Raw genomic sequence first — 27838 nt, forward strand, 5'->3', positions numbered from 1 at the left:
AGAACGGATTTGGTGTTCAGTGTGACTTGCCTCTGCTGCTACCTCAATTCTCTATTTTGAGAATTTTTGTGATTAGTAAGAAAAAGAATTAGTAATTTTGGCTCAGAAGACATCATCTTCCTTCTATCATAAGTAATCTTTTCTAATTTTCTTAGTTTATATACTATGTAATATATTCACTGTATTTTTTTGAGAACTTGTTCTCAGAGAAGGGTGTTATTTGTGAGGTTTGTTAAGCTGTTGGAATTATATGTAGCTGAGGAACACTTGATGAACAGATGCAAGGATTACCTCCAAAACACGAGTATTTATATTGTGGAAAGTCCGAGGCACATACCTGTCTTTCTGGTTCACAGCCCAAATGAAGATGGAGGAGAAAAATGTTTCAAAGGCAGGATGTAAAAATACTCTTTGTGAGGAAAACTGTCAACTGTTATTGCTGTTATCTATAAAGGTAGTGTGCATTGGTATTTAATTATCCCTTGCAAACATGCCTTTATGGTACATCATAGTAATGAGAGACTTAAGACATAAGGTTAATGGAAGAGCGGAGAACTATATTAGCAGATTAATATCAAGGAAGCAGAATTAAAATAAACCTAGGTGATGTCCAGCTGTCGGTCCACCAGGTTGACTCTAGATCAGGCTTTCAAGTTAGGAACAAAAGGCAGCGCTATGAGAACAGAGCCATGTGCGTGGCTGCATGGGACCTTGGAGGCAGGAAGGGCCCAGGCACCAGGTCATGGAAAGTCAGGGTGAGCGTGTGAAATTGCCTCTACAGCGGGCCTCTTCTCATTCTTCACACATTTCAGCTGGCAAACACAGTGTTTTTTAGCAAGTTTGCCTGTAAAGTTCCATTCCTTTTTGTTAAGCCAAATGTTGGGTAGGCTTTGTTGTGCTACTTCTACATTTAAAGTAAAATGCTTTGATTCAGTAGCTTTGGTACAGTGAAATTCTGAAATGTGTCTTCAAATAGTATTTATTGATAACACATTTCAGTACAAAGAAAAGTGCTTTATGGGATTTTTAAGTCCTCTTGCCAATTTCCATCGGATATTGCATTTTTACAGTTTATGCAAAGTATAACAATTTCTGTTGTCAGTTGATTCAACCCATGCTTAATTTTAAAAACTAATTTCAGTCCTTGCGGAAGGGACCAGATAGTCAGAGCTAGAAACCAGGCTCTTTAATTACCTGCAGAACATAGCAGTGCAGCTGCAAGCTCCTTCAAGGTCCGTCTAGCACATCAGTTCTTTCGGATTTGAGCTGCACGGGTTGAGATTAATTTTTGGTGGTCAAGAGATTTTTGGCTTCCTTAATGAGACTTGCAGGAAATATCAGTCTTTGCTGTTTGTGATGGCCAGACCTAGCCTTTACTAAACCCTAGAGCTTTGTAACAATGTCGAGATGAATGATGTTGGAATAGAAAATTGTGTTTAAATGCCAGAAATTACTGAGTATCTTGTATTAATTAGGCATCTTTTATTTTTTTAATTTATCAACATAATATTTTTCAAACTTGATAATGACATTAATAGATGAATAAAATATAAGTATTGTTTATTACATTTTATTATTTATTGTTTTTAATATAGGTGTTTCAAAATGGCTGTACAGGATACCTAAAGGCAACAGCATCCTTAGATGTGATGAAGAAACCTTGTGAGTGCTGGAGGCTGTTTTGCCTTTGTCCTTGGCCATTTCTGTGCCAAAATTTGGCCTTATCACCATCAGGCTCTGTCCGCTCTCAAGAGGTGTGTTATCACTGATGTTAACTTCAGACTAGGTAGCAATCAGGAAATACAGAGAACAAATAGAGAACAGCAAGAAGAAATTGTCTCTGTGGAGTTGAGACAGTTAAGTCAGGAGGAAGCCTGGTGAGCAAGAAGCATTTCGTAAGCCAGAATAGCCATGTGGTAACACCCTGTGTTTTGTGAATGGTCTGTTCAGACTGAAAACAAGCATCAAGGTAAACATTTATACTCCTGCACTTGAACACGCGTTATGTTTGATACATGTTCAAATATATGCAACAAACAAGTGAGAAAATGCGTAAGAGGCAAATAGATTTACTGTCTAGGAGGAATTTCAGGTTATTTATAGTAGTTAAAACAGTTTGTTCTTATAGTGTTTGTTCTATATGCTCCTTTAATGTTTAGTGGAACATAACGTGGTGGTTCTTGTGCCTGGAAGCTGTTGTTTTCTAGGGCCTTGTATGAAACATAGTTAACAGCAGAGTGGAGGGGGGACATTCGGGGCTGAGCTTCTTTAAAGAGCTGTGCAGAACTGCAGGAAGAGTAGAAGGAGAACTGGGAATGTACAGGTTGCTTCTGTGAGTCCCTACAGTTTGGCCTGAAAAGAGCACGCGTGGTTGAATTTTGTAGCACTTTTACAACAAAACCAAAATCTGTCCTTAATTTTTTTGCTACTTTTTATTGGAAGCCCATGAAGTAACTCAGCTTTTTTTTTTTTTTTTTTTTTTAAGCTTAAAAAGAAGTATTTCATTAAACGTACTCAATAATGATAGTGGGTTTCAGACGCTGAATTTCTTCTCTGACATCTTTTCCTATTTGTTTATGTAGCAAACCTGTGTTTTGTCCTGCTGCATGCTCCTTCTGAAGTTACATGTCTGGAAGACAGTGCGGTGATATAACTGTGTTAGTACTTCATTTGGATTTTCTTCTGTACAGAATATAGTGATGCTCTGAATTTCTTAATTACTGAGGAAGAGTGCAACCAAATCAGTGTGCTGGCCTTAACAAGAAAGTAATGCCATATTTCACGCTGGCAAGAGCAGTGCCTCAATGAAACGGTCGTCTTTGACTTGCCTGTTGAGCTGAGTGCTGTTAGAAACATTGACCTTTGACTTCAACCTAGAACTAAAAGCTGGCTAATGAAAAAGCTGTCAGAACTGAAAGGTCATGCAGAATGCAGTGAACCTTTTCGATTCAAGAAGGATTTCTCAAAGTATTCTAATTCCCTGTTGATTTGCGTAATCACAGCAACGTTTCTGTCACCAGTCTCAGTTTTACTTCCATTCATTGTTGCCACATAAAAATAACGCTTCTAAGCAGAATATGGCTTATGGAAACAATGAAAACTAAGCAAAAGGTGGGTTTGATCTCTTATGAAGTGGGTCGAATTGGGTCAAAGATGTTGTCATCCTGAATCAATTCAGCACCAGTTGACCTTGGAACCATTATTTTCCTTCCTGTTTCTTAGCAACAGGAAAGTTTTCTGCATGATGACTATTTAATATCCTGATCTGTTTTAGAAGCTTTTATACCTAAAGGGGAACAGATGGTCTAAGGAAATCTTGTTTGTAGCAGCAGAAACAGGGAATATCTATAGTTTTTTTTTCCACCCTGATTTTATACCCTATTGTCCTGTGCTTACCATTATACAGTATCTTGTTGATGGTAGCTAAGAACTTCTGCTAGGAACAGAGAATAAAAATAGCACTCCTCAGATGCTGCAAGTTTATTTTTTTTCTGTTATAATGCAAGAAAATGGTTATGTGTGTGCTCTTACAGTTGTTGTAATTGCATTCCTTATACAAAGTGCGAGAATACGTGTAATTGTATTCTGTAAGTGTTGAGCTGTATCTGAGTAAATGATGAAAGCATTATCTACAATGTAATATCTGTGAGTGTTTATTTGGCATCTCTTATTCTCAGAGTCATGTGAAGTCTTTCTCCTTTATTATGGACTCCAAAGGTTCTTTATGTTTCAGAAAGAATAATCATTTTGAAAGGTTGTTTTTAAGTGTTTTGGTGTTTATGGAAAAGGTAAGTTAAGTTATTAAGGATACTGAAATGTGGAGCTCTGAAACATCATGTTGTGACTATTTTGTTATGGGCCTAATGAAGAACTTATCCTGGTGTTTATTTTGCTGGTGGCATTACTTCCAAAGAAACAGGCTGAATGTTTGTGGAGATTGGATGATCTTGGTCTTTTTCAATGTGAATTTAAAATAAGTACATGAGCCTTGATACTGGCTTTATTGCAGCAATCTGCAAGGCAGGCAGTAAGAAGACCTGTTCTCTTCTAATTATTTCTCAAAGTGCTGTGTAGTACATTTCCTTTCTAGCTCCTGAAGTTCTTCATGCAAAGAAAGTTACCTCCGCACCATCCCTTCGTTGCTGTCTTAAGAGTCATCCTGCAATGATGCTCATAAATACCTGACAATAAAGTAATTTTCTGTGATAGCTGATTTATGGTGGAGAGGGTTCTTTCCATGTAAGGCCTGATTAGCAGGTGGAGACATGACATCAATTTGGTGAAAAACCCTGACGTAAGGTAGGTGTGTGTGTATAAACAAGTGACATTCATTCAACGCTATTGCACGGGTCTTTTCAGCGAGTCATCTGATATATGTATTTTTTCTATGTATTGGCCTATATCATACTTTGTTTTACTGTCAGCGATTACCCAAGTTTGAAGAACTGAAGAAGCTTGTTTTTGATACCCTAGGTGACTTGTTGCCTGGCCTGCTCTTGAAGTTTCATTGTTTATCCAAAGTGAAATGTTCTCAGTAGCCTTTGTTAGAGCTCTTTCAGCTGTATACCATGATATGAAGCTGTGCCCCACCACGAAGCCTCCTTACCAGCTTTTGTCCCTATTGTTGTATTTGTATGTTGTTTGCAACCTTACTTTAGGAGCTGGTATAGAAATACTTGTAACTTTTATTCGGTGCTAGAAAAGATGTCATCTTTGTTTAGTTCCATTGAAGTAAAATCCTTCTGACTTGTCAGGTTTTTACATGATATATTTTCAAATGAAACTGAGCTGTGGAACTTTATCTTTTTTTCATCTGCAGAGAGGAGCTCTTCCATTTTTTCGTGCCTCTCTTTATTGAATTTTAATTAATTTGTAGGGCCGAGTGAAGTCCCAGATTAGGCATAGGAATGTCATATGTCTCCCAGTGAATCATTCCAAGCATTGAGTCTGCTATAAGGGATGGAGTGTCTGATACAGAGAAAAAGGAGATATATTCTGAGAAATTGTTGAGGTGACTACAGAACTTCTCCTGATAGAAGCAGGAAAGAAGATGAGAAAAGGTGAAAGTGGGAAACATTTTGTTTTCATTTTCTTCTTTCTGTCGCCTTTCCTGTTAGCTTTAAAGAGAAATGACAGGAAAAGACAAAGAGAGCATGGCTTTTAATAAGTGCTTAATCTAATGTTAAAAACGGAACATAAGCTTTGGCTCTTGAAATGCTTGATGGGAAGGGACCATATGTAGCTGCTTGAATAAGTAAATTGACTAGTACGTAATCATGCTTCTCTGCATTTTTGTCGTTCTGGGAGATGGCTGAGTAACGAAAGGAAAGGTAGTGAATCTCTAGATTATGTTATTAAATATGGTTCTTTACTACAGAAGTTATAACCTTTCATTAACTATTTTTTTCTCTTTTGTATGACTGGGAAGAGCAGTCTAAGAAGGAAAAACTTCAGTATTAAAGGAGTACTGTCACAAAGCACTTCTGTGAACTTGAAGGGGCTAGAAGGGCTTGGGGAGACGAAAAGACTAACATTTTTGCTGAGTTACAGGTCTACATGAATGCTTTAATGTGTGGTACTCAGCAGGTCTGGCTAGCGCAAACGGCAGAGCATGTCTGCTACTCTGTTACGTTGCCATTCACTAATATATATCAGCATTGTTTAACTGGATTGTAGTTGCTATTGAAGGAGTTCAGCATTCGGAGTGGTTCAGCACCCATATTAGGTGAGAATTTACTATGATCTGTATGAGCATTGTTAGAATTTACTAATATTGAAATCAAGTCTATAATGACATTTTTCAAAATCTGACTTGTTGCTGGCCCAAGTGGCGCCTTTTAGAGTAATGCCACAAGTTTGAACTATTTTTGAAAAACAATGTACTTGACAAAAGGTGTGAGTGCTGAGAGGGTACTTAAGCTCTGGAGTGTGTAGAACAAACCCCGATCACTTAACTGTTCTCAACAGACTAGTACTTGCTGTTGTATCAGGTAGTAATTGTGTCTCTTTTTAAGGCACAGGGTTCTCCTTTCACCATGCCACATAATGTACATGCTCTCATCTATTGGCTCACTAAACTTTATTTAGTTCCTCTTTTCCTTTCTGTTCCTACTCTTTCTGGTCTGGATGAGTAAAAACAAAAATAAGACCAAAAAAAGATTATTTCAAGTTTTGTTCTTTAGTATTACGGTAAAATCTATGTTAAGAGATATTGACTGCATTGGTTTGACAGTTTCATCTAGATCAACATAGAATCTCAAACTACTATTATCAAAATGATAAAGGGAGAGCGTGGGTTGACAACAGTATAGTGTCTAGAGTACATTCATTTTCTTCTTGTGCGTTATATAGCTCTTAATTTTAATTTGTTAGGTGGCCCTTTTTTGCTTATTTTAGATTTCTTAATCAGGAATATAACCTACTCCCACTGTCCTCTATAAAAATAACCTGATGGCATCACAGTTTGCTTCTTAATTTGAAAAGCTGAATGCTGTATGTAATCCACTGTAATATAATTCATCTATCACATTCTTTTACTAACAAACCCCAGCATCTGTTAATTGGTTCTCAGTAGACATTGCAGTGGAATTTAGGTTTCTTAGTTCATGGTTCATCTGTCTGCGTCAAGGCTTGTCTTGGTGAACGTTTTGTCCAGGAAGAGAAATATATATATAGTAATACTAGTGATTAACAACAACAATAATGAAAAAAGATGCATTTCATTGATGCATATGTGTTTTTGGTGAATTCAGGTTGGAGACATATTTGTGTGTGTTCTAGAATATTTGAAGTCAGTATATGTAAATGTTGTTTTACCAAACTATTCGTTATACCAGTTACTTCACAATTTGGTCCTAAATCCACCTCACGATTTCTTTTCATTCCTACATAGCTACATTATGTGAAAATAGTAGAGAAATAAGTTAATGTAGCCTTTTCTCTTGGAAACATTTAGGATTTTCTTTTCGATTTCAAATTTAGCAAATCATGAATTCTTTGCATGCCTGTGCCTTATGGTCTTACATGGTTATTTAGGTAATACAAAACTAATTTCCAGGAAAATGAGAGTACTTGTAGTTTGTAAAGTTAGATGTGGCAACATAAATGTGCAAGCAGATGGTCTGTTGGAAAGAAGTTTTATAATCCAAAAGCCCCAAACAGCATGTCTGGAGAAGTACATGTCTCTGTGCTGTCCATTGTTACCTATTGTCACCGGGAGGGTGGTCGCACACTGGAACAGGCTCCCCAGTGAAGCAGTCACTGCACCAAGCCTGTCTGAATTTAAGAAGCGATTGGACTGTGCACTTAGTCACATGGTCTAAACTTTTGGGCAGACCTGTGCAGTGCCAGGAGTTGGACCTGGTGATCCTTATGGGTCCCTTCCAACTCGGGATATTCTATGATTCTATACTTTCAAACCTTCTGTATCTCACAAATGTAAATGTAACATGCCTGTGAGGCTTCATAAAATGAAGATTTTTTAAAAGTTTTTTATAGTCTTCACACATCCTATTCTAGGTTTGAGAAAACGGTCTGAAGCATTTGTAGCAGCTCATTAGAGTTTTCAGAACCAATACAAAACCCCTTACCCCCAGCCTCGTTTTCCTCCCTTCATCAGGTAAAATAAGTTATCACTTATAAAAAAAAAAAGGTATTAATAAGGACAAACAATAACAACAAAAACACACCAAAAACAAAACAAAAAAAACACCACCCCAAATCCCCAAACCTAAATAATCAAACCTTCTGATTTGTCTTATTGTCTTAGTATTTAATTATTTGACTTCATTTTTTTCCCTCCTTGGGAGGAGGGCAAATCCAGTGTATCTGGCAACTTTTTTTTGTTTGGCTGTCATATTACAACAGTTGCTCAGCTATCTTCTGCGAACACCCACAACAATTTAAAAATTTAAAATATGTCAGAATTCACACAGGCCCACGCAGAAACTGAGGGTGTGGTGTGTCATCTAATCAGTTTTGCTCCAGCTTCCTTGAGATTGTTCCCCTCTCTTTCACTTTTCATTGAAAATTGATGGCAGGGATAAGAAGATAAACGTATAGATTCTTGGCTTGTGATAGCAGTTGATTTCTGGCCCTCCTGGGATAGTGGCCAATACAGAATTTGTCATATTTTTCACATCAAAGAGGCCTTGAGAAAGTTTGGGACAGTCAAAATTTCTGTAACTGTTGCCTTCTTCCTCAGAGCATTATGACGTGCTTTTTGAAGCCTAAAGAGGATGTGGGAAATGTATTAAGAAATATCCTAGAATAATTCCAGTGGAAGGGCACCTGTGGCAGGCTGACCTCAGCCAACAGCCAAATAAGAACCCAGCATCTTGCTTGCTCCCCTCTCCCGTGGGATGAAGAGAAAAAAGAAGGAAGGCAAGAAGACTCATGGATTGAGACCAGGACAGTGTAATAGGGAAAGCGAAAGCCTTGTGCTCAAGCAAAGCAAAAAGAGATACTCGTTCACTACTTCCCAAAGGCAGATGAATGTCCAGCTGCTTCTGGAAAGCAGGGCCTCAGCGTGTGAGGTGGCTGCCTGGGAGCAGGAACACCACAACCCTGAGTGTCCCCCCCTTTCCCTTCCTCCTCCTTCCACTCAGCTTTCACTGCTGAGAATGACCTGGTGTGGTGTGTAGGGCCCAGCTGTCCTGGTTGTACCCCCTCCCAACCTTTGCCCACCCCCAAAACGTAGTTGTGCTGATAATGTTTTTTAGGCCACAGCGCCGTGAGGCCTGCTATGAAGAAAGGGGGGACAACAAATGCAACACACTGTGGTGCGGCCTGGAGCACCCTTAGCATTCAGTTCTGCAGGGGTGCATTTTTGACCATGTTTGAGTTGTCCTTTGGACCCTGCATGTCCTTTAGTGCAGAGCTGATTTGCGCTCAGTTAGCCCACACACTGGACTATTGCATGAGGCTGTTCTTTTCCATTTACAGTATCTTGCATTCATCTTTTGCTGATTTCCATGAGATATTTCAGCTCATTTCCCTAGCCGGTTGAGATCCCTCAGAAGCAGAGCCATATCCTTTAGGGTGTGAGTGCCTCCCATCAATCACCAGCAAACTGGCTGAGGTACTTTCATCCTATCATCATTAACAAAGATATTAAATACAAGTGTTTTAATGATACTACTTGGCCTGTGCTCTACGGACAATGAGTTTAACGTGACTGAAGTTTGCAGCCTGTAATTTGTATTGCTGCTTGGATGCAATCTGTTATAAAACAAATGGCGACTTAAAGGTTTAGATGTCATTTGGGTTTCATTTGTAATCAAATGGTTAAAATAAATCTGCAGTACTCATTCTTTTGGGAGGTATTTAATGCATGGGGAAAGGGCAATGTAATTGTAGTATGGGTACTAGTGAGAGCTGGAAGGAGCCTGAGAAAGTCTGGCAGTGATGGAACATTTCCCTGGGACAAGCGAGTGTTCTGCCTGAGGATGTGCTCCTCACTTGTTACCTGAGCTGCAGCAAATGTCTATGATTATAATATTTCTGATGCCTTTATTTCATTTATTTTGCCCAACTTCAACAGAGATATAAAAATTTAGGTAAAATACTTAGACTCCACCTGAACAAATTCAACTTAGGCCTAGATTGGTTAGCCAAAGATAACGGAAGGTTGAATAATGACTGAAGGTGGAATGAATTAAGGAGAGGGCTAAAATTTTGTTTCTTCATAGGTTTGTGTTTCCTATGTCCAGTTTCTCTACGGTCACTTTGTTTAATATCCTGAGATAGTTACTTGTTCATATTAGAAAATGTTGGATAACCTAAAGAAAGACAGAGCTTAATAAATACTAAGTTGTAAAGCTTAATATTTTTAAAGTAACTTATGTCCTGGCTCTGCTCAGAATTGTCTTCCTGAAAATCGGATAGCTCTTAGAGGATTTCAGATTGGGGTACTCAAAATCATCCACCAACTGTGAAAGGTACAGTATAAGTCGTAGATGATCTTTCAAATATGAACTTACTGATGTCAGAGATTCCTTTTTTAAACACATGGAACATAAAAATAGGTGCTATTTTCCACCTGTACTTGTCACAGTTTAGCTTGTGGCTAAGGCAGTTTGTTTAGGGTTCAAAGCTATTGGTAGATATGAAATTGCAGGTGTGACTACTCTGATTACTGTTAGCATTTAATACAGAGAGAAATACTGGGAACTGATTACTGAATTTATTCAAATCAGTAAGAGTTATGGATCAGGATGAAACTACTGTAACAAAATCACAAGGAAAAATTGTTTAACACTCATCATTTTGACAAAAGCTATTCAAGTGCACACAGTAACTAAGACGTGATCTTTTCAAAGAGATGAGCCTGTTAGGAGGCTACTTTTCTCCTAATGAGTTGACTGCAGAGTTGCTATAAGGCTGAATGAGAGAGTTTGGTAAGAATGAGTAAACCTGGTCATGCCCGAAAGACTGCTTGGTTATATCTGTGTTGGTGTGTTTTCATATTTACTGTTTATGCTGTATTTACAGTACAAGAGCGTAGTTTTATCTCCAGGGTAAGAAAGATCAGCAAAAGTAGTCCTTCAGTGAATTAATTTATGACAATTACACTGATAGGAAGTCTACATAGTTATTCATTTTCCTTGTCCAATTGTTTTGATATCCTACCACACTTCCTAACTTTTTAAGGGCTTTGATATCTTTTCAAAAGTCTTTATTGAAGCAAAGGATCTGTGTATTGAAAGTAGCGAAGCTTTCCCTATTCCCAGTAGAATGTAACAGTAGAGTAGGATAAAACAGTTAAAATAAAACATCTGCAAAATTTAATTTCCTCAGTGTTGCATCAAATTTAATTTAATTGCTGGCAAAATCAGCTAAGCTTTGATTATGCCCTTTTAAGCAGTGTTTTTTGTTTGTCTTATATGTTTTTTTTTTGCTTATCTTTATATCTAGAACAAAGAACATTTTTTGCAATGTTCTTTTTTTTTGGCATTCTTATTAAGCCCTGTGTGTATTAATACTTTCCCTTCCATAAGCTCTATGTGGCTTATCAAATGCTTTGCAGTAGTTTTGGATGAGTTTGTTGACTTAGATGGTCTTTGAAAGAACAAGTTTAACAAATGATTGAATGGGCAGAGAGGTGCCATTTCTTTATGCAGAGAATTTTATTAGTGTATCTTTCAGTACTTCATCATTTATATGTTTCTTTTGTAATTACAATTCAGAAAGTAGAGAAATCTTTCAGTAGTTCAAAAAGAGTTTTTCAGTGTTTTTGCTATGCTCTCAGCTGCTTGGAGCATCTAAATAAAGGCACTGAGAAAATTTTTCTGAAGTTCCAAAGTCACTTAAAAGCATTGAGCCAGCTTAAAATTGACAGGCTTTATTTTCCTAAATCAAAATAATTTTGACATTTGAATTGTATGCCTAAGATAAAGCTGAAATTCTGCAATGACTTGGTTAGTATAGCTACTACATAATGAGTGGAATTCATGAGCAGAATGAGTACTGGTAGAATATTTAATAAAGTTCACAAGTATTTGTGCAGGAAAGGCTGTACTAATTATAAAGCATCGGAAAGATTGTCGACAGTTTTGTCTGCAAATATCTCTGTGTTTCACTATTTGCTTTTATGTGTACTTTAATGGGAATCTGAGAAATACAGCAGTGCTATTTTCAATTAACTTGTGTGTTTGCACTCTGAAGCACAATGTTTATTTCAGTTTTGAGTTATACAGCTGTGATACATAAGATTGTCTGTCCCCTGGTATACTTTGTTTTCCTTCCACTTTGTTTTCCTTCCTAATGGTTTCATCTCTTAACACGGTCATAATTGGCCTAAAGAGTTGTCTCATTGCTCTCATGGCACAGATGGGTGGGAAGAGCATACGCCAGCTTTGACATCACCCCACTTGTGCACAGGCTTCGGAAACACTGCAGCTATGGCTGCCAATTGCTATGACACTGCTGAAAGTCTAAAAACCTTATTTCCTCACCTTATTTCTAAGCTATAGATAATGAAGATAATGTTTCTTGTCAAGTCATAGCGATCGTATTAAAATGCCATACATGCAGGCAGTTCATTTAAGTTATCATATGATTTGTTGGGCAGTGAATGTAATCTTGTTTTGGAAGCGACCAAGTGGTGTGAAACTTTCACACTTGCAGATGCTTACTCAGTTGCAGAGTAAATCTCTTCTTGGTCCGTCTGGTTGCTGAGGCACTGCTGAATCTGTGAATCTAGAATTTACTGGAAAGCCAGGTAACAAAGAAGGATAACGTAATTTGTTTATGTATGTACAGATTTCTATGCGACTGGCTCAAAATACTAGCAGCTTTTCCAAAATCTTTTGGAGAGTGAAGAAAATGTTGATTTCTAGAAGCTTGCCATGTACGTCTTCAGCTGCTGCTCTGTATTGCCTTTGTTCTTCCTTTACACAGAATTGGCAGGGGGGAGTCCCAAACCCCATGCAAGCAAAAACAAAGAACCAAAACCTCCAAAAGAAGCTCGTCAGGTCCAGTTTGTTTTTTCTCTACCCTCTTCTCCTCTTCTTGTTTCTTTTATGCCATATTTTCAGCAGTGAAAATTGTACTTGATATTTTTCTTTCCATTGCATCTGCACTGTCTTCCTTGCAGTCTGTAGAGTGACACAGCCCAAGCCTGTTTCCCCGCAATGTTAACTCCTTGCCCGGACAATTTACTGCATTTCTGCAAATGGTGTTAGACATTTTTACTTTTCCCTGTGTTTGTTCCTCAGAATTAATTTTGAGTGGTCTTCTTCATTTAAACATTAGTTGGTGTCTTTATTTACAAGTCACAAATCTTCTGCCATGTAAATCTACCAAAATGTTTTTCTTGTGTGGAGATAGGTTTTCTGTGATTAATATTTGGAGGAATTTTCCACAAAGAATTTTTCTCATTTTTTCTTTGTGTGTTGAGCAACATTGTAGTGACTCCCTTTGCACTTTCCAGCTCTCCAAGCACTTGTGCCAATGCCTGCTGCAATTTTCTGTGAATATTACAATTTGAATATACAGAGTTGTCAAACATATGACTAATCTTCCTTCCCCTGCAACATTTCTGTTATGTTTTGGCATTCAGATAGACTTTTTCATCTGCGTGTAATGGGATACAATTAAGTCCACAGCATTGCTAATTTACAGCAGCCTAGTTTGGGGGGATAGCGGGGATTTTTTGATTATACAACTCACAACAGTTGTCTGATGGGAGGATGTGAAGGTTTACCTTGGAAGCTTAGGTAGGCCTTCAGAGGAAATGCTTTGCCCCTGTGTGCATTGACCTTTAATCAGAGAGATCTTCAGTACACGCGCTTGAAAACGAACAAAAGGATTACGCTTAATGTTAGTGTACAAGTGAAGTTGTGTGAAGTGGAAAAATTTCGATCTGGCATTTCTGGAACTAGTGTATTTACTTTTGGGAAGGAAGAATGAAAATGGAGCTGTGCGTCAGATTAAAATGTGAGTTCATTTGGAATCCATGCGCATGGTTGGACTCGATGATCTTGAAACTCTTCCAGCCCAGACGATTCTGTGATTTCATTGTTTTTCACTGTGCCTGTGTTTTTATTGGGTTCTAGGAGTCAATTGTGTTTTTCAGTGTAGTTTCCAATTAGGTAACAGACTGCCTCTGGCTTCGGTTAAAAGGTGTTTAAGATACCAGTCTGGGCTATATACTTGTAAAGCATGTAACAGCCAACTAATCTGCTGTATGTCTCTTTCCCTGTCTTCACTGAACGCATTCTTCCCTTTTAATGTTTCTTTTTAGTCACAGCCAACTTTAACTTGTTCATGTGATTTCAAAATAATATTGGGAAGGTGGTCTTTAATGCAACTCTAAGCTGTTTAAAATCGGGTGATAGTGGTATTATGGTGAGAGTTAAATGATAGTCTCCTGCCTTCCTTTGCTTAGTGGCATGAAGCAGAAAAAGATGTCTGAGCAGAAAAAAGTTAGAAAGCTGCATTCTGGAGAAAAAGAGTTCACATTTCACTCAATACCATGCTATATGATTGTAACCCTTTAAGCCCTGTTTCTGTATTTTTGTATATATGATGATGTTTTTACTTTATGGGGAGAGAAAGCCTCTGCATGAGCAGCTGTAGAGCACTTCAGTTGTGCACCATCTGATCATCTCTTCTGGAATTTGTGAAGTGCAACCTGTTGTAAAATATTTCAGTTACGGTTGATACTTTGTGTACTGCCTGAGGAAAAGATCCAAACCTCTTTAAAGGTCTTCTTTTTGATGCTGCTGGAAATTGACTTAAGTTCATTAAAAAATACAAGTTTTTTTTTTGTTTGTTACCTTTTTCATTTTTCCTCCCTCTTTTCATTGCCTCTCCCAGCTTCGCTATCAATGTTTCAATCCACAAAGATGAAGATGACAGCGTTTGGGAGGGCAGTGGGGGAGAAGAGTCATCAGCTCATTACGAGGATGCACCAGTAACAGCACATTGTATGTCCTTTTCTAAAGTTTCCTAAGTACTGAATGTGAGGTGTATTCGTCTATTTCTACCGACTTGAAAACTTTACTTCTAAGTTACTGAGTCTCAAATTTACGTGGAAATAGTCCTGTAGGTTGTGTACTTGGAGACATATTGCCTGAATCTTAGTCATGTTTAACCAAAAAAAAAAAACAAACCTGCTAATCTCTTTGATTACTTTGTTATTGAAAGGAGGCTTACAGCTGAAGAAGATGAAGGAGGCAGTGCTTTCTGCCAACGCGTAATTTTATGTTTTCTCTTATAGCCAGTGATTCCCCTAGAGTTTAGACAGGCTCTTTAAGACTGTTCTGTGGATGGCGCAAACTGAGGAGATGAAATAAAGCATTCTTACCCTTTGATATAATCTAAAAAGAAAGTCTCTGCTGGCAATATATTTCATACAAAAATCGATGCATAGAGTTGTGGAAGAATAAATTGATGTCTGATTACCTAATGCTACAGATGGAGAACACAAAGAGCCTGTTCTGTTAATTCGCCTTGTGCTTCAGTACTAGAAAGCTGCAGTGCTCGGTGTCAATACGTGCTAGTTGAGAACAGAAAAATATTCTCATAGCATATTGACTTCTTGTTAACTATTAGTTACTTCAAGCTCTGAAACTTTCAGAGGTTAGTGAAGTATTAGACCAGGAAAAACATTATTTTTTAAGGCTTTCATTGTGTTGATTAATTACCATTTGTCAATAACCCATGTTTAGCATGTTTATTGTATTGTTACTGTTCCATTTTTTTTTGTTTGTTTAGTTGTATTGCTTTCTGCAAAGAAACTTCTAGTCTCCATGTTGAAGGAGTGGATATGTAGAGACAATATTTGAAGCTCTAGAAGCTGTTGAAGAGATGTACAGAGCAGAAGTCAAAAACTGTAGCCCAGGAGTTTATCCAGTATGGAAGTGGCTGGGAGAGTTTGAATTCTCCCCCCTCCTCCCCCCAAGTGGTGTCTGTGACTTGGTATTTCTGAAATGCTGTTTTAAGTCAGAGAGATTAATGGTTGATTTCTAAAAATTTTTGAAAAAAAATAAAGATTAGGGCCTTTAGGAGTATGTGTAAGTTAAATTGTAGTTTGATGAATATTTTTCAAGATAATGGGTAAAGCAGTACTTGTTTTTAAAAGTCTTGAAGTATTGGTGGCTGAGGAGAACATTCAGATATCTACCTTAGGCATGCAATTCAGCAAGTGTCTTTCTTCAGGCTTTTCACGTTACTGGGCAGCCTAATTCAAAAACTGATTTGGGATAGGAAATTAGGCCTAAAGCATTTGGTGGAGAGCCTGTCCTTCACCCCTCATAGCATGTGGGTGAGTTATTTCTGGCTCGGTTCTGCATCAGTTTGAGCAAAGTCTTCTATCTGCTTCCCCTCAAGCAGAGGGAAGAGAGGCCAAAGCCCTGCAAGCAGCCGGCATGTCGGTGGTGAGAGGGGCAGCACAGAGCACTGCAGATGAATTCCCAGGCTAACATAGGCTGGGGGGGCCTCCAGAGGCAGCTGCCTTCCCTGGGCAGCTTCTCCACGGGACTCTCAGTGCTCTGGCTGGTAATAGTCAGCTCTGCAAGTAACAACGGAGTGATTTGCTTAGTTGTTTTCAGCCTTGAAAGTCTGCTCAAATTAAAGTTGTTTTATTTCCATTCTGGTGAACTATCATACAAGTTTTCTGGAGCAAGACCTAGCAATTACATGGAAGAGTAACATTATCACTGAGGTTTCTCTGAACAGTGAACTACCCGTTATGCTTTGTTGCTTTCTTTTTTTTTGTTTTCTACTCCTCTTTCTGGTCAGCATTCGTAGCCTGGACTGACGTTGCTTGTCCAATTCCCAATTATTTTCAGTAGTTAAACTACTGACTGGAAAGATTCCTGTCTCCGTACAGTTGCCTTATCCTGCCTTAATCGATTCACATTTGCTCAGGTATTAAGCTCAGTCATGGTTAGTGCGTTGATTACTCCCAACTCCTTGGCATGATAAATAAAATAAATTAGGACTTGCTGTCAGGCAGCCTCTGCTATGCAATGGGTCTGAAATGCTCTAATAAAGAAAGTTACTGAGCACGGAGCTGCACTGTGCATGCACTGGCAAGCCACTGTTCTCGCGGCGTTCAGCAGTGAAGGAGCAGACGTCTTCACGTCTTTGCAGAGAGCACCTAAAGCACAGCTGTGGAGAGAGAAAACTTCATGCAACATGCCAGCCAGCCGTGGAGCGCTTCGGATGTCCGACAGCTCTAAACGGGATGGAGACACCACGAGACCAGGGTGATGCTTAATTCAGTTCAGATCTTTTAAACTGACTTATGTAGCGTTTCTGTCCATTGGAGAGACATTAGTGTCTGCCTCCGTTTATCTGAAGGGTAATAAATTCTCTAGGACAGCAAATCACAAGTGTTTCAAGATGCTGTGTAATGGTAACAGAGGCAAAAAGTTTTGTTTTATTGTGCATGGAGAACTGTTGGAATTGTTGATCTACATCTCTTACTGCAGTTCTTGTCTGATTTCCTGGAACCTGTCATAGATAGTTTCAAATGTGTGAGAGTTAATCAGCTCTCAGTGGGATTCTCGCAGTCTAATTGTGGGATGTTTTCTTTTAATAAACTGGTTTGTTGGGGCACTGTAATCAGCTGGTCTGTGCTAAACAAACTAGCTGAAGTGTTCCCAGGAATTGGTTGAGTTGTTTTCATTTACTTAGCGTTTGGCTTTCCTGTTAAAAAAAATTAAGGAGGGGATCATACTCAAAGTTACAGCTCTCTGGGTACCCATTAGCTATCTCTATGTAAGTAAAATTTCTTTTAAAATAAGAATAAAAAATACTGTAGGGAAGGATTAAGAGTCATTTATGTTTTAGTTCCTGGATGGCTATATGTAAAATACTATTAAAAAAAAAATAAAAGCATCCATCACTCCATCCTCCAATTTTGTGTTGCTTTTTAACAATGGAAAGGTTTTTCGTCTCATGGAAAGACAAATACTAGAGGTCTGTCTTTTCAGTAGCATCTCATTTGTCTTAGGTTTCAATTTCCCTTCTTCTCCATTGGTCAAGTTTCTTCAAAGGATTTGTTCATTCTCAGCCAACAAAGGTTCTGTCAAATAGGTGCTTGTAGTCTTGACTACTCTGTCATCCCTGTTATTTATCTCTGAAACATTTCTCAGGTGAGATGGATTCTGTAGCTACTTCCATATTCAGCTGCCAAAATTCTTTCCTGCCCTGTCTCCCCCTCTGTTCTTCACATGCATTGTTATCACAACAAAATGTCACAAATCCTCTATAGTAGTCAGTGGGGGAAAGAGAGGTTTTATGGCAAATTCCAGTGGCTTCTCAGAGGCTTCAGATGTTCTTGTGTTCTTACAGCCAGGGTTAGGTGGTATTCCTAGGAACTGTGAGTGCTCATTTTTGGTGCTCTGATGTTAATCAAACATAAATCCTTCGGTGTTGGGGAATTTTGACTTTTGTGATTTGGATTAATTGCCCAATGAAACACCTGAAAGTTACAGTAATGCACTGCTCTTTACACAAAGTACATCATAATAATCGAGTTTGCCATTAAATTAGGAACGTTACAAATGGGGAGAAACCCGTCAAGATTTAAAATTAGTTAAAAATGGGAATGACTTTTTTTCAGTCAAAACGTTCCAATAATTTGATAGTGCTTTATTCCAAATGACAGTAACTTGCTGTGAAATCACAGGAGAAGCAGATTCTGGGGAGTGTGGCTTTTAGAGAGGTGGGTTGTAAGGTGCGTAAATAAGGCCAGCCTGCTGTGGAGAGAGAGTTTGTAGTACAATTAATTATACCACAAAAATGTGAGTGTTAGCTCCTTGGACTGGCTATGGCAAGTGGATGCAAGGCAAATAAGAAATTCTGGCGTATAGATGCTGCAGCAGTTAAAGGGAAGAGGTTTCACAGTTTTGGTCTAACTAGAGAAAGAAAAGCAGGAGGAAAACGTAGTTTTCCAGACAAGCTGACAAAGGGATGAGTGTTTTAGTAGCAAGAGTGGCAGAGGTTAGACTTAAAAGAAAGAAGTGGTAGGGTTTAGTGAAAGACTAAATGCAGAGGAAGGAAGAAGGGTGATAAAAGCTGAGACAAAACCTGAGAATCCGGGGAGTGCTGTCAGGGGCTGTCTACTGAGAATGTGTGGATGGAGATATTTAAGAGCTCAAATACTACATGGTTAGACAGCTGAGAGAAATCCCTGCTTTTTATTTTTGGCATTATTACCTGTGGGGAAAACTGCTGAAAAGTTCATGTTGTGCATTCTCAAGATGAATCGTGGTGTAGGAAGATGCTGGTAAAAGTTGCTGTAGCTTCTGATTCCCTGGAATATAGTTGAGCATAGATGTTATTCCAAACTTTTATTCAGAGCATTCAGTCAGTGGGGGAATTGGTTCTACTACCATTTAACTGCATGTGCTAAAAATATTGCTAGTTCAGTAGCTAATATCCAAATAATAATGATGTTGGGCTTCAGTCCAAGATAAGTATGGTTTATGTACAGCACAAAAAGCAGTGGAGTGACGTGAAGCTGCAGAGCTATCTGGTTCTGGTCTGCTTGCCAGATGAAGTTCCCTATATACAATAATACTTCCACTTCTTATAAATGGCTTTTCTTTGTACCTTGTTTCACTTGGCTGTTTTACATGAATATTTTAGCTCTGTGTTGCTCTGTCTGGAGTTAAATGGAAGCTTACAGTTTGAAAGAAGAGAATGCATTAATCACCTTGCAGTCAGTTTTGTTCCCCCCCCATTTTATTAAAATTAGATATGAAACCCAGTTAGTGTTTCTAAGTGTTATGAGTATTTCTAAATGAGATAGTTGATAGTGCTTTTAAAATTCTGAGACTAAACTCTGCCACCTATTTAAAAACAGATACAGAAACTGGAGGGGTCTACATATCAGGAAAATGGTAAGCAAATAAAGCTACAACAAAATTCAATCAGGTAAAATGTTTTATGGATGTTATGAAAAGGAAAAAATGCTAGTTCTCAAGGAAACCTACATCCTTCTAAATGTAAGGATGATAGGCTTGCAGTAAAAGAACACATGAACTGGATGTGAATAACTTTGTGATACATCATCTTTATGATTTATGATATTTATTTTCATAGGGGTGACTTCCAATTTTTTTTTATGATTTTGTTTAGGTGTCACACATTGTACATATTGTTTTTGGTGTACTAAGCTAATGAAAATTTCTACACTGTCATCCCAAATGTTGATAAAGGCCCTTGTGAAAATGACTGATTAGTAACAGACAGGCAATAGAGTAGTTAGAAATAATAATTGAATCAGAGTGTACATACTGCAAGTTAATTAGTTAATGCCATTAATAAAAATAGGGGCCAGGACCTGCATCCCAATCCTGGATTTTGTATTTTCTGAAGATCCTGCTATTTTCAATTTGTGTCAAAATGTGGTATTTGAATGTCTGGGACTTGATAATTTTTTTTGTTGCATGTATATTTTCTATTAGGTGAGCATATACTCATTTAGTAAAGACCGTATCAGTTTAAAACTTCATAAAGTTAGTATTTGGAAGTTGTAATAAAGATTAAGAAAGTAGACTTGTGTATAACAGTGATTTTAAACTCTATAACGCATGTAACTCAGATCGATTTAATATCAGTCTAATTCAAATTAAATTGTTTAATGAATGTTGTGTCACATAAGAATGCCTAGGAAATTACTGAAGTTAAAAATCAGAGGTATAGGCCTCTATTTACCTACTGTCTGGTTCATGGACTGAACTTTAACTACATGTTGAAAATCATAGCTCCTTATTTAGAAAACACATTTGTAAATCCATTTGCAAAGCTCATCCTGAAAACAGTAATTCTCCAATTTGATTGTTGTTTCTTTTCCAATTATGCAATTTATAATCTTATTTTTTCTACTTCGTGGCATTTTTCATGATTGCTTCTTTTAAAAAAAAGGTTTTTGTAGTGAATCTTGAAAGCATAAATTGCATTCTATTAGAAGAAAACCTGGATATCTATCTGGCTTTATTTAAATTGCTCAAGTGGAGAAAGATGTTGATCAACAGCAGTGGTGATAAAATACAATAGTGATGCAAACAGAAGGCTGAAGTTTATTTCATGTAGCAAAAATAATATTCTTCTGCATATCGTAAAAATCTTAAAGATTTTGGGGGCAAAGCAATACAGTGCAACCTGGAAGCATATTATTTGTCATGTTGTCTTTTTTTTGTAGCTAAAATGTTAAATGTATATACTGTGAAATGGTGGGCTTGGAAAATGCTTGTTTTTTTTTTTTTTTTCTAAAGTGCATACAGAGGAACCTTTATCCAGAAAAAAGTTTGTTTTTTTTTTCTCATAAGGATATTGAATACGTAAACTATGAATTCTGCATAATGTTGGATGTATTCCGCATAATATATTAATCTCTTTTCTGAAATTGCCGTTCTAAAATAAGTCATGTACACAAATCCAGTTGGCCTTTGGGGTAAAGGTCAAACAGATGATCGGTTCAACAGATGGTTACAGTTTTTGTTTTCATCTATATATCAAGCCATTAGTTAAATGGAAAATTTCACTTGGCAGAATTGCTGCAACAGATCTAGTGCAGAGATGCTCATTCCAAAAAGCACTGATCTGTCTTTTAAAGTGTGAGTTGAATGTTGCTTACGTGCTATAAATGTATTTGAAGTACATTCAAAACCATTCAATTTCCAAGTAAAGCTTCACACGAAAAAGTAAAAACTTTTCCAAGAAAAAGTTCATTTTTTGAAGTGTTCAGTGAGCATGCACTCTGCTGATTGTTTGGTTTCTTAGGAACACCTCAAATTTGCTGTAGTTAGTAATGAGTAATGATTGAATTGCTGCTCCATCTTCCTGGTATGTGTCTGCGCATGCGCACATAAATCTCTAAAATCTCAGTGATGTAAATGGCCTGATATGGATGCTATTTATGGCTTCTTCAGGAATAAATTGTACTTCTCCTTAAGTTGATGGGAGTCTAAATGCTAGAGTACGTGTGGATTAATCAAAGTAAATGTTTGGCTGTTTTTTCCATACTGAATTTGATTGTTTTGTTATTTGTTTGACCAGTTGTCTCAAGAATGCAGTAATGAAAACTAATCGCGATAAGCTTTTGTACATGTAAGATCCTAAATTTACACTGAAAACTAGAGCTGAATTATCCAGGTGTTTTGAAGGTAATGAAGTTAGTTGACAGTCTCATTCATATTAATATGGTAATGACAAGCCATATGCACAGAAGGAAACATTATACTAATGTTGCATTAGTATAGATTTTTACAGCTGCACTATCGCTTTGAATTTTAGTTTTCTAGTTAACAATTTTCACTTGTTTTCCACCAAAGGAAGTGGAGCTCCAGTTCTGATTTGTAACTGTTCTATTTAAGTTATATGTAATGTACAAGTGAAAGGACACAAGAACATATCTTGGCATATGGGACTAAATATTTTGATTTTAGTGACTACTAAAACCATTGATAGCTTTCAGCCTCTGGAGGAGCAAGCTCATTATATGAAAAGAAATATCTTTGGCTTTAAACAATGTTTTGATGATAGAGAATTTGTACAGTAATACTTTTTAGACTATTAAAACCTGTGTTTGTTTTTATCAGCAAGATAAACATCTTTATGATAATCTTCAAGATAACCTACATTGTATAGGGCTGTTTGGTGTTCCGTTTCAAGGACTGAATATCATCCGGAGGAAATAATGGACTACTTCATAGCATAAACAAAATTTGTCTGGAAAATGTCTCTTATTTCTGCCCTAATTAAAGACAGCTTGAGGAAGATGCTGAAAATTTACTAGAAAAAATTCTCTGTTTTCTGTTGCTGTCATGCCTCCTTTTATGTGCATTAGGTACATCTGAACTTTTCCTGTATTTATAATTTTTTATATTTTGTGCATATCACGGGTATCCATACACAGCCATAGAAAAATAGAGTACATAGGTTCATTTATTTGTTAAATTCAAAGGGTGCTGTCAATATCGTTGATATTAAGAACTAAGGATACACCACAGGGGAATGTACCGCAGCAGTACTGGGTATGTTGGCAACATTGCTGGCCCAATTCACACCTCAGTAAAGTTCATCAAAGGTTATCAGTTCAGCATGCTTCTGATCAGGTCCCAGGGTAGGAATGATTACTGCCTTAAAATTCGTCTTGTTACAATAAAAAAGCTTTGAAGAAAAATCATTTAAAAAATCAGAACGCAGAAGATCTGTAGTACGATTTCAGGGTTGTTAGGATTCTTTGAATGAGTTCTTGAAGTGCTTCAAAATGACTTTTTCATTCACGAACTCAATTCTTCTGGGCAATTGATGAAGGATGACTGCACTGTAGGTATTTTAGGTAGTACTTAAATGAATGGCAGGTGTGTAACCACCTAGTATACCAGAAGGGAAAAAAAATCTGGCCTCTGATGAAAAACCATTATGCCAAACTAGAATATGGTGGTTCTTTTCAAATACATGCATATGTGTATTTTGAATGGGCTTCTGTATGCACTTAATGCTATGACAAATTTTGTTTCAAGACTCATCATGTAGCTGATTAATTGCTTTAGGTGTGTTTAAGATACATAAAAATCCATAACCTCTTATATTTGAGAAGCAGGATGACTTGGAGGAGGAAAATAGGGGAGAAGGCAGGTAGCAAAAGGCTAATTCTTGCAGTGTAACTTCAAATGTCAAGTATTTCATCTAGCTGTCAGAAAGATTTTCTTCAGTGTAGAGTCAATATTAAGTTTTGACAAGTTGTTAGATTGGGGATTGAGAAGAAGACAAAAAGGATGAATCAGAAACTTACTCTGTTCAAGAAATCATCTCTGTTAGCATCACCAGTAGTCTACTTTAAGATGCTGCTTACCTCCATTCCCCCAAATCGTTATGGGCATATGAAATAGCTAAGTCTCCACTAGTGGGTTCAATAGGTACTTTAAAATTTGTCAAAGTAGCCGTTTCATGGTAGAATTGTTGGCATGCCCTCCATATGTGCATAGCTTCTGTTGTCCAACCAGTTAAGTGTGAATGGATTTTAAATCCTTACCAAGGAGATGAAAGGAGGGGACATCACAAACACTTCCATATTATTGATAGATCCTCTGTTTTTATTCATTTGCCACAAAAAGATATTTTCCTGATCCTGTAGAGCAGTTCTGAATTTCAATTTGAAATACATTGTGTGTGAAGTCTGTGTGCTGGCTTCATTTGTATAATAATATGAAGATTCTTCATTACAGAAGCACCTTCCAACTTGTAAAAGATCTGTTCCCAGAAGATTAGAGGTTAGGTTAATCAGCACATCTGGAATTGATTTACATTTGCAATACTAACCTGATTCAATTTGCTTGACTTAATAGAAATGAGTGATAGAGGTTCAGGATCCTGTTGTAGGAATAAGTAGTAATTTTAAAGAGGTGCTGTAAGGATTAGCAAGCTATTTTTATTTTAAATGGCTGAAGGTAAATCTGTTGACTATAATTACATAATGGGAGGTTTTCATTCTAATGTTTTTATGCATGAAACAGAGATTTCTACCTCTTCTAACACATAGGTTTAGAGTCGCTATTCCCAAATAACCCAAAAAGGCAGCAAATGGCAGTACATTTCTGTTGCCGGAGACTGACTTCATTTGTCACTCAATCCCAGGAGACCTGCCGTACAGTGTTCACAGGAAGATTACGAATGAAAGGTTCTGTCCACCCGCTCTTTACAGCTCTTATGTCTGAATAGTTCCCAGGCTGTGTGCTGAAGCAGGACTCGAGCAAAGAACAAAGATAAGCTTTTGGGTTACAGAGTCTTGATGCAAGAGGCTAGAGTCTTTCTGAAGACCCTCTCAACTATAACAATTTAGAGAATGCTTTAAAAGCTGGAAAGCCTCACAAAGTTTAATTTTTCACTTTAATTCAAGCATTCCAACTTTATTTATACACATATATGACATTATGTATCCAATAAGTAATACATTTAAAAACGATGGAAATTCTGCCATGACTAACCTATGTATAAAGCTTTGTTAAAATGTGAAATTTACTTTCCAAAGGAAATTAATATTTTTTTTAAAAAATGAGTTTAAATAAATGAGTTATAAAAATAGTTTATATAAACTCATTTTCCAGCAAATTTGATTCAAAACATCTTTCTAATATTTTATGTTATTAATAAATGAATGCATATATTCTAAGCTTAAAATATCAGGATTTTTGTGCTATAATTTTTTTTGTTGTGATATCTCTGCTTACAGTGTAGAGAACAATTTTCCTATCCTTGAGAGCACCTCCATTATTTTATAAATACATTCATTCTCTTATATCAGAAACTGGGATCTGTGGAAATGTATGTGTGTGAAGCTTCAGGTGTTTCATGTTAGATAGTATTTATAAAATGAGGTCATTCACTTTGGGTGTCAAGTGTTCCAGTTTCATTTAGAAATCATAACAGGCATTTTTTTCTGGGTCTCCAATAGCTCAGATGAGTGCCTGATCTGTAGAATTTTGTCTAGTATGTCAAACTGTGGTTTTGAACGAAATTCTGTCTTGGCTATGAAAATTTCCCTGATTAAAGCCTTCTCACAGTTGGTCTGTTGGCTTAGAATGCCTGTGCTGTGGTGTAGCCCTGGCAGACAGCTCAGCAGGCCCAAGTCACTCGCCCACCCTGCCCAGGTGGGATGGGGAGAGAAAGGGAGAGGTAGAAGTGCGAGAGCTCAGGGCTGGGGCAAGGACAGCTCGGTGGAGGAAGGCAGAAGCCTCATGAAGCAAAGCCTGACCGGGCCCCACTGGCTGCTTCCCACCGGCAGGCAGGTGCCAGCCGCTACGGGCCAGCAGGGCTCCTCACACGGGGCGGCTTCTCGGGGAGACAAACGGCATCGCTCCCAACATCCCCCTTCCTCCTCCTCAGCCCCGGCTGTCACCGCTGAGCGTGAGGCCGGGTGGTGTGGGACATCCCCTTGGGCAGCCTGGGCCAGGTGTCCTGGCTGGGTCCCCTCCAGCTCCTGGGGCACCCTCGGCCCCTCTCTGGCAGGGCAGCGCGAGGAGCTGGGAAGGCCTCGCCTCTGGGCCAGCGCTGCTCTGCAGCAGCTGAAGATATCAGGGTGTGATCACTGTTTTCACGATAAGCCCAAAACACAGAACCATACCAGTTATAATTAAGGAAATTAATTCTGTTCCAGCCAAAAGCAGCAGGACAAACTGGTATTTTCCAGTAAGACACAATTACGGGGGGAATTCTCACTTGACTGTCTGGGAATTTAAATTATAATTAAGGTGGCTGATTACAACTGGTATGGAGTGCACACATGTATGACTGACCCATAAATGTGAATTTTAAAGCAGGAAAAGATCTTTTTGATTTTTTTTTTATTTTTTTTTATTGTATTATCTTACCTCAAAATAGAATCTTAAAGAGCGTTTGGATTTGAGCAAGGCAGTAATTCTTTAAATATGAAATTTTGATTAAATTTTAATTCAAGAAGTTCTCTTAGACAAACAATGCATCTTGTCCAGCTTCAACCAACAACTAGTATGGATGCTTAGCGGGGAGAATGTGAGGAGCAAGTTAAATGCAGCCCTTCCTAGTATAGTTCGTCAGTAAGTTTTTAGCATCTTTTTTAGTATACAGACCTCATCAAGAGGCTTGCATCCAAGTCACTGTGCCTACTAACGATTAGCTTATTTATCCTTCAAGTATTTGATTAATCTGCTCTTGAACTCTTGCAGATATTTGTCCTGTTCTCTTATGGTGATAAGTTACGCGAGGTAATTGTCATCTGTGAAATTAAAGAATTCTTCTAATTCTTACCCTGCTGTGTGGTAATTCCATGAGAACTTCACAGGCTCGTATGCTGTGAAAGGTGGTTTGGGCGTGGACCAAAGGTGTGGTCAGAGCTTAAACGAAGCTCCTAAGCCAAGGGGAGATGCCATTGTAAAACCTTATCACAGCTCTTTTCCACAGCTTCAGAGCCTTCCAATCCGAGATACGTACCTGTCTCATAGCAAAGCTGGCCTTGAGCAAGGGCAGCCAGATCCCACTGGGGGTGTGAGGGGAGATGCAGAAGAGAATTATGAAAAAGGATGGCTAGAGGCTTGTCAAGGCGTCAGGAGCTTGGGAGTGTGCTCTGGGTCCTGTTAATGTGTTCCTAGAGACCAAGAGCAGCCACAGCAGGACAAAGATGGACCTAGGGAACAGCTTTTGTCTAGGAGGAGTTACGTAATGGAACATCAGGTTGATTTAATGAACCAGGAACCTTGTGAAATGTATATAGAGAAACTCTTCTCAGCTCCTCCTCTAGCGAGTACTGGAGGCTGTGGTACTAGCCTAAAGGAGTGGAGGAATTGATAACTCTGCATATGTTATAACATGGGGAAGAAAACATGCTTCTGGTAAGAATATGGGGAAGGGGAGAAAGAAGGAAGCCCTTAGAACTTAAAAGCATGAGCAGAAAGGGAGATTGTCCAAGTAAATGGGATTACCGTTTTTAAAGACTGGATGTTGTATGGTTACTCATTGGAATCTTGAAAGAGCTGGTGTGCCATCCGCAGGCTGAAATGGGGTGACCTGGGACAGCATATTTCTCCATGTGGAAAAAGGTGCTTTGGTTGCCTTCATTTGACTGCAGGGCAGTCCCTTTCAGGGAAAAAACCTGGGCAGGGGGACAATTTCGCTGTTGAATTAATGGCTTTCTTTGCTGGCATCACCCAGATAGCTGAACTGCTGTTCTGTAATCAGTGAAGCAAACGAGTTGTAAAGTACATCACATTTAAAAGGTAATTCTAAATGCAAGGAAATCAGCTTGTAGTCATTACTGCATCCTGTGGATCATCTTTAATTAAAATGGTTATACTTTCAAATTGTTAAAGGCTTACTAAGTTGGTGACTCGCACAGAGTTTTGTGATAGAGTAATGTGGTTTGGAAAGAGGAACAAAGCGTAGAAGGAATATCTTTCCCCATTTAAAAAAAAATAAAAAAGTTCTGCAATCAGTAGATTGTTCAAATTGTACTTCAGTCTCTAAAATATTGAGTTCACAGAAGTCTCACTGCTACTAATGTTTCTAATATTTTCTGTGTCATATAATTATCCCTGCCTACAGTTTTAAGAAGGTGGCAATCCTTGGCTGGCAGTACCAGTGCATTCTCATCTCTCTTTAATCACATTTCCAAAAAATTTTTGAAGAATGTATCTTGATTCATATTCACAAGCTGTTTGTTATGTTTCAAACATGAAAATTGTTTGTGGGTGGAATACTTTCTTTTATTGTGCGTGTGTTTCAGAAATCATCTGTCATCTGATTTAAACTTCAATTTAGTCAGCACAGCATCTCAATTTAGAGAAAATTGGACTCCATTATAAAATACAATTGCAATAGGATTATGGTTTTATGGTAATGT

General features: G+C 38.0%; 1 protein-coding gene across 16 annotated transcripts in view; it reads left to right on the forward strand.

The window, feature by feature from the left end:
- MARCHF1 (membrane associated ring-CH-type finger 1) overlaps positions 1 to 27838 on the forward strand; it is a 239566-nt gene that overhangs the window by 15726 nt on the left and 196002 nt on the right. For 3 of the 16 annotated variants that reach the window (XM_083834624.1, XM_083834621.1, XM_083834617.1), the window contains exons 6-7: positions 1596 to 1969; positions 14320 to 14429. The exons of 3 other annotated variants lie outside the window; for them this stretch is intronic. The gene's annotated coding sequence lies outside the window, so the exon portion shown is untranslated. 10 more of the 16 variants (XM_083834610.1, XM_083834615.1, XM_083834608.1 and 7 more) reach the window with 7 other exon arrangements.

This window comes from Anser anser (genome assembly GCF_964211835.1).
Source record: "Anser anser genome assembly, chromosome: 4".
In the NCBI taxonomy this organism is placed as follows: Eukaryota; Metazoa; Chordata; class Aves; order Anseriformes; family Anatidae; genus Anser; species Anser anser.